At 41.3% G+C, this 5,786-nt stretch overlaps 1 long non-coding RNA gene across 1 annotated transcript; it reads left to right on the top strand.

Annotated features, from left to right (window-relative positions):
• Window positions 1-5,143, top strand: LOC141271010 (uncharacterized). Its single transcript, XR_012321794.1, has 4 exons — window positions 1-1,772; window positions 2,052-2,176; window positions 4,636-4,831; window positions 4,909-5,143. It is a non-coding gene; the product is annotated as an uncharacterized lncRNA (long non-coding RNA).
• Window positions 5,144-5,786: the final 643 nt, after the last annotated feature.

The following is a 5,786-nucleotide window of genomic DNA, read 5'->3' as shown; positions in this document are numbered from 1 at the left end:
GCATCACCTGTGCTGGGCTGACTGCATGTACTACAAGTCCAGAGCTAACTAGAGAGGCTGCTGAGCGTGCAGAGGCTGGATTGAGCGTCCCAGAGGCTGCAGTTAAGTACAGAGGTGGCAGATCAGTACATAGTTAAGCGCAAGAGCATAGTTTGGTGTTTTCCTTACTAGCCTTCTATTAGTTTTTCTGCTCTTACCTGTATTGTTTATCCCCACTTATTATGTGCTCCATGGACAATGCTACCAGGTATGCGTCTTGTGAGATGTATGCATGCCTTGAACTGCCATTTGAGGGTGAATATGTCTGCGCTCGATGTCAGCAAGTTACATGTTTGGAAGCCCAGATACTGGATCTAAAAGCTAGCAACACTCCGGAGCATTGCAAACCTGGAGAGGAGTTTAGAGCTCACTGAGCTTGCACTGGCTGGGCCAGTGATATGGAAGAGGGTGGAGGTGGGGAAGATTAGGATAAAGAAGTATGAAGCTGGGTAAATGTTGCAAGAAGGGGTAGCTGGAAAAGTGCCAGGGAGCTTAGTCCTGATCTGGCACAACCTAGTAAATATGCCTCTTTGGCTGATATTAGGATTGCAAGCTCAAGATTAGGATCAGGAAGACAACTGCTGTAGGAAGGAGGGAAATAGCAGTGCAGCAAAGGCCAGAAAGATGGTGGTAGGGACTCTATAATTAGGAGGACAGACAGGGTCAACTGCCTCTGAGACCGTGAATGCCGAACAGTGTGTTGTCTGCCGATTGCTCGGGTTCGGCATATTGCGGATTGGATAGACAGATTGCTGGGTGGGGCTGGGGAAAACCCAGCGGTTATGGTACACAACGGTACCAATGACAAAGTTAGAGGGAGGTGGAAGGTCCTCAAAATGATTATAGGGAACTAGGAGAGAAGCTCAAGGCCAGGACCTCCAAAGTGGTGTTTTCAGAAATACTGCTGGTGCCACGAGCATCACTAGAAAGACAGTGGGAGCTTAGTGAGATAAATAAGTGGCTTAGAAATTGGTGCAGGAAGGAGGAGTTTGGGTTCATGGAGAACTGGGCCGACTTCGCTGTCGGCTACATGCTCTATGGTAGGGACTGGCTGCATCTCAATGGGGAGGGTGCAGCTATGCTTGGGGAAAATTATGGTCAGACGGATGGAGGAGTTTTTAAACTTGGATCTGGGGTGAGGGAGGGTAGTGGTGCTAATAAGGGGACAGATAGAGGAGATAGAAGGGGTTAATGAGGATCTAGGGAGGCTGGGACATGCAAGGAAAGTAGGGAGCTGAGTAGGAGGAACAAACGCACTAATAGTATTAAATGTCTGCTGGCAAATGCAAGAAGTCTCGCAAAATGAATGAACTGGAGACTCTTATGTCGGTCATGGAATATGATGTGGTGGGTATTACGGAAACCTGGCTGGATGAAAGCCCTGACTGAGTGACAAACGCGAAAGGATACACTACATTTAGAAAGGACAGGAAAAGACAAAAAAGGAAGGTTGTGTATTTTCATAAGATCCAACTTAAAACCTGTGCTCAATGACGACATTGGGAGAAGCTGCGACAATGTAGAGTCAGTCTGGGTAAATGTACATGGGGATAGCCATGATGGAAAGCTTTTAATTGGAGTTTGCTACAAGCCTCCTAATATAGCTGAACAAGTAGAGGATGAAATGCTGCAGCAAATTAAAAATACCGCAAATAATAATAGGTTTCCTGTCCTTGAAGGGCCTATCTCCTCTCTCGTTGTGCCGTCATGGGTTCCAAAAAAACACATTACCGGTAAGTAATATACGTGTTTCAGGAGTGTAAAGATCTAAATAAAAAATTTAAAAAAGAAATCAAGCTAGCAAAGTTATCTACAGAGCAACAAATCGGCAGTGACCATAAAATAAATCCCAAATTTTTTTTATAAATACATCAATGCCAAAAAGAAAAAAATCAGATGGTATTGGCCCATTAAAAGACAATAATAACAAGATAATTATAGAGGACAAAAAAAAGGCTGACATATTAAACAGGCACTTTCATCCATGTTCAATAACAAACCGTCTGTTCCAGGGATCTTTCAACAGGGCAAAAATCAAAGTTCACTGCATCCCTACCATGAAGCCCCCGTCAGAAGGTGATAACAGACCAGCAGTTGGGACTGCACTGAATATGGAAAAGCAGTACCAGTCTAGGAGGTATAATTTTTTTCCCACCTATCTGGGGCCATTATTAAAGGATTGTTAAGTACTGAACAACCTCTTTAAGGATATTCTACTAACATCTTGGTTTCAAATACCACAGGACACATTCAGAGGAGACCTTGTGGAGATAATGCCCCAAGGGGTCAGAGCTGTCTTGAAGCCAACTGGGCAACTACACCATATTAACCCCTTCATGACACATGACGAATATTTATGTGATATGTTGTGTCCCTGACTTTGATACGGCCTCCGTCACTGAGCCCACATCTTTCCCCGCCCATGACAGCGAATGTAATCCACTGTCATGTGCCTTTAACAGCCCCGGAAGGATTGGAGCTCCACCCGCGGCTGTTAACCAGTTAAATTCATCTCTCAATCTCTAACAAATACTGCTCATTGTCGCCCCTGTCACATGATCGGGGGGGGGGCGTTGATGGGTTGTCATGACAGCTGGAGGTCTGCAGAAGACCACCATGCCTGTTATTACGACACTCCCACTCTTGTGAACCCGTTCATAAGAGATGGTCATTTCTGATATGCATAGAACAGGCGATCGGCCGATATCAGCTTCAAGTCTCATAGGGAGACTATTACATACAGTATAAAGAGAAAAAAAAAGTTTTTAAAAATATGAAAAAAATAAAAAAAAACACAAATTCAAATCACCCCTTTTTGTCCCATTGAAAATGAAGCAATTAAATAAAAGACACATATTTGGTATCGCTGAATTCAGAAATGTCCGATCTATTAAAATATAAAATAAATTAATCCGATTGGTAAACGGCGTAAGAAAAAAATCAAAATGACAGAATTTGTTTGTTTTTTTGGCTACCGCAACATTGCAATAAGAAGCGATCAAAACATCGTATTTACCCGAAAATGGTATCAATAAAAACATCAGTTCAAAGCACAAAAAATAAGCCATCACCTAGTCCCACAACCCGAAACATGAAAACGCTTGGAGAATGATGACTAAAAACCAAAATTTTCATAAAAAATTTTGTATTTTTTTTTCACCACTGAAATAAAATAGAAACGATACATGTTTGGTATTTGCGTACTCGTGCTGACCTGGAGAATCATATTGCCAAGGCAGTTTTACAATATAGTGAACATGGCACCGCACTTGGAATTTTTTTCACATTTTCCAGTACACTGTTTAGCAAAATGGTGCCATTCAAAAGTACAACTCGTCCCACAAAAACAAGCCCTCATACGGCTATATTGACCGACATATAAAAAAGTTCTTGGAAGAAGGGGAGAAAAAAACAAAAATGGAAAATGGCCATGGTGTGAAGGGGTTAAAGGGAATCTGTCACCAGGTTTTTGCCCCCTAATCTAAGAGCAGCATAATGTAGAGGCAGATACCCCGATTATCACTACAGGACTGGTAACCCTGCTTCCAGGCAGTCCTCCATATTCATAATCTCTGTATAACACACGCCTTCACCACTAATTGGCAGCTTTCTGCCTATGCACAGTGTATACACAAAGCTGCCAATCAATGGTATGGACAGGGTTATACAGAGCTCATCATTTAGAGCACTGCTAGATCTGCAGCAGTGAAAACAGTTCACACACTAAAGTAAGTGATACATTGCTGGAATCGGGGTCTCTATCCCTACATCACGCTGCTTTCAGATGGGGTAGCAAAAACCTGGCGATAGATTCACTTCAACGAGGGAGTTTTAATTTTACGCTTTGAAATCAATGGATTAAACAAATTATGTATTTTTCCAATTTGTATTTACATATTGTTTAGAAGCTCACCCCCTAGATCGTAAACTTGTGTGTGCATGCGTGTACAGTGGTGTAACTTGAACCTCATGGGCCCCAAAATCTCCAACAGGACCACCAATTGCAGATCTTTAATAGCAATAGGCTTTTCATATGGGCTAAATCGGCCTTTTGGGTCCCCTAGACACCAGGGCCGGGGTGCGATTGCACCTATTATAGTTACACCCCTGTGTATACACACTTTTGCTACCTTTTTATGAGCTGCAGTATATGTTAGTGCTGCAGTTGCACCCCACATACAGTATGTAAACTATGTGCTCCCTCTGCTGGTAATTTGTACATATTACATGACTGCAAAATTGTAATCATACATTCACAAAGCAATTTAATCCCTCAGGCTATAAAATGATATGAGGCAATTAGAGCCTGTTAACTAGAAAATGTAGTGATATCTTAATTATAGGAAACAGCTAATTAATTACTTAAAAGAAACACAAGTAACGGTGCATTAACTTTATTTGTTCAAAACTATGTGTCCATTGTCTACTCACCCATCTATCAATTCCCCAACTGGGCACTGTCAGTGATAAAATGCCAAAAGGGTGGTCTCATTCTGTATTTCAGTTAGGACACTTTTGCAGGGTTTCTAGAAAAAGAATTAATAATAATTTTAGGGTATATTCACATGCAGTGTTTACGTTGCATTTTTTCCACAGGAAATGGACAATCACCAGAAAAAAGCAGTGACAATTTTGCATTAAGATGTGCAAGAAAAATTCTGTAAAATTTCTAAAATAATTGGCATGCTACGTTTTTTAAAAAAACAAATTATGCACCGCAAGGAAAAAAAAAACACTATCATGAATAGGCCTTTTGCTTCTACTAGCAAGTCCTCAATTCTCACAGTACAGGGTAAGATATTTAGAAATAGGCAATAAGAAATGTATTGAAATCTGAAGCTGACCACACACTTTATACTGTCTTCACAGATGACCTGGCCTCCACAGTCACCAGACCTGAACCCAATCGAGATGGTTTGGGGTGAGCTGGACCGCAGAGTGAAGGCAAAAGGGCCAACAAGTGCTAAGCATCTCTGGGAACTCCTTCAAGATTGTTGGAAGACCATTTCCGGTGACTACCTCTTGAAGTTCATCAAGAGAATGCCAAGAGTGTGCAAAGCAGTCATCAAAGCAAAAGGTGGCTACTTTGAAGAACCTAGAATATAAGACATATTTTCAGTTGTTTCACACTTTTTTGTTAAGTATATAATTCCACATGTGTTAATTCATAGTTTTGATGCCTTCAGTGTGAATGTACAATTTTCATAGTCATGAAAATACAGAAAAATCTTTAAATGAGAAGGTGTGTCCAAATTTTTGGTCTGTACTGTATATACTCAATTTATCCATTGTTTCATCATCTGCCGAAGTCCATATAGTTTCTAAAGAAAGTTCTAGAAGATTGGGTTGTCTGAGTCATACCCTAGACTATGTGCACAAAAGTATTGTGACACCTAAAGGAACATTCCTAAACTGTTCCCACATATTTAGAAACGTACAATTGTCTATAAATATATGAAACGAAGGAGCCTAGACCAACCCATAGGATTACATCTCCACCAAACATTACAGATGGCACAATGCAGTCACCAAACCCAGACTGGTCAATCAAACCTCCCGATAAAGAAGCCTAATCCGTAACTCCGCAGAACAGGTTTCCACTGCTATTCAGCAACCCTGCTCTGCAACTTTATGTGGTCTCCACTTCCAGCTTGAGTTGCTGTGGTTCCGCAACATGGAACAAAGAGGGAAGAAATTTCACAATCTGACTTGTTACACCGGTAACATCCTATTACAGCAGCATTCTG

This window comes from Phyllobates terribilis, unplaced genomic scaffold, assembly GCF_046119375.1.
Source record: "Phyllobates terribilis strain yellow unplaced genomic scaffold, ASM4611937v1 Scaffold_5__5_contigs__length_657084704, whole genome shotgun sequence".
NCBI lineage: Eukaryota > Metazoa > Chordata > Amphibia > Anura > Dendrobatidae > Phyllobates > Phyllobates terribilis.
This window is presented reverse-complemented; position numbering and strand designations above follow the sequence as displayed.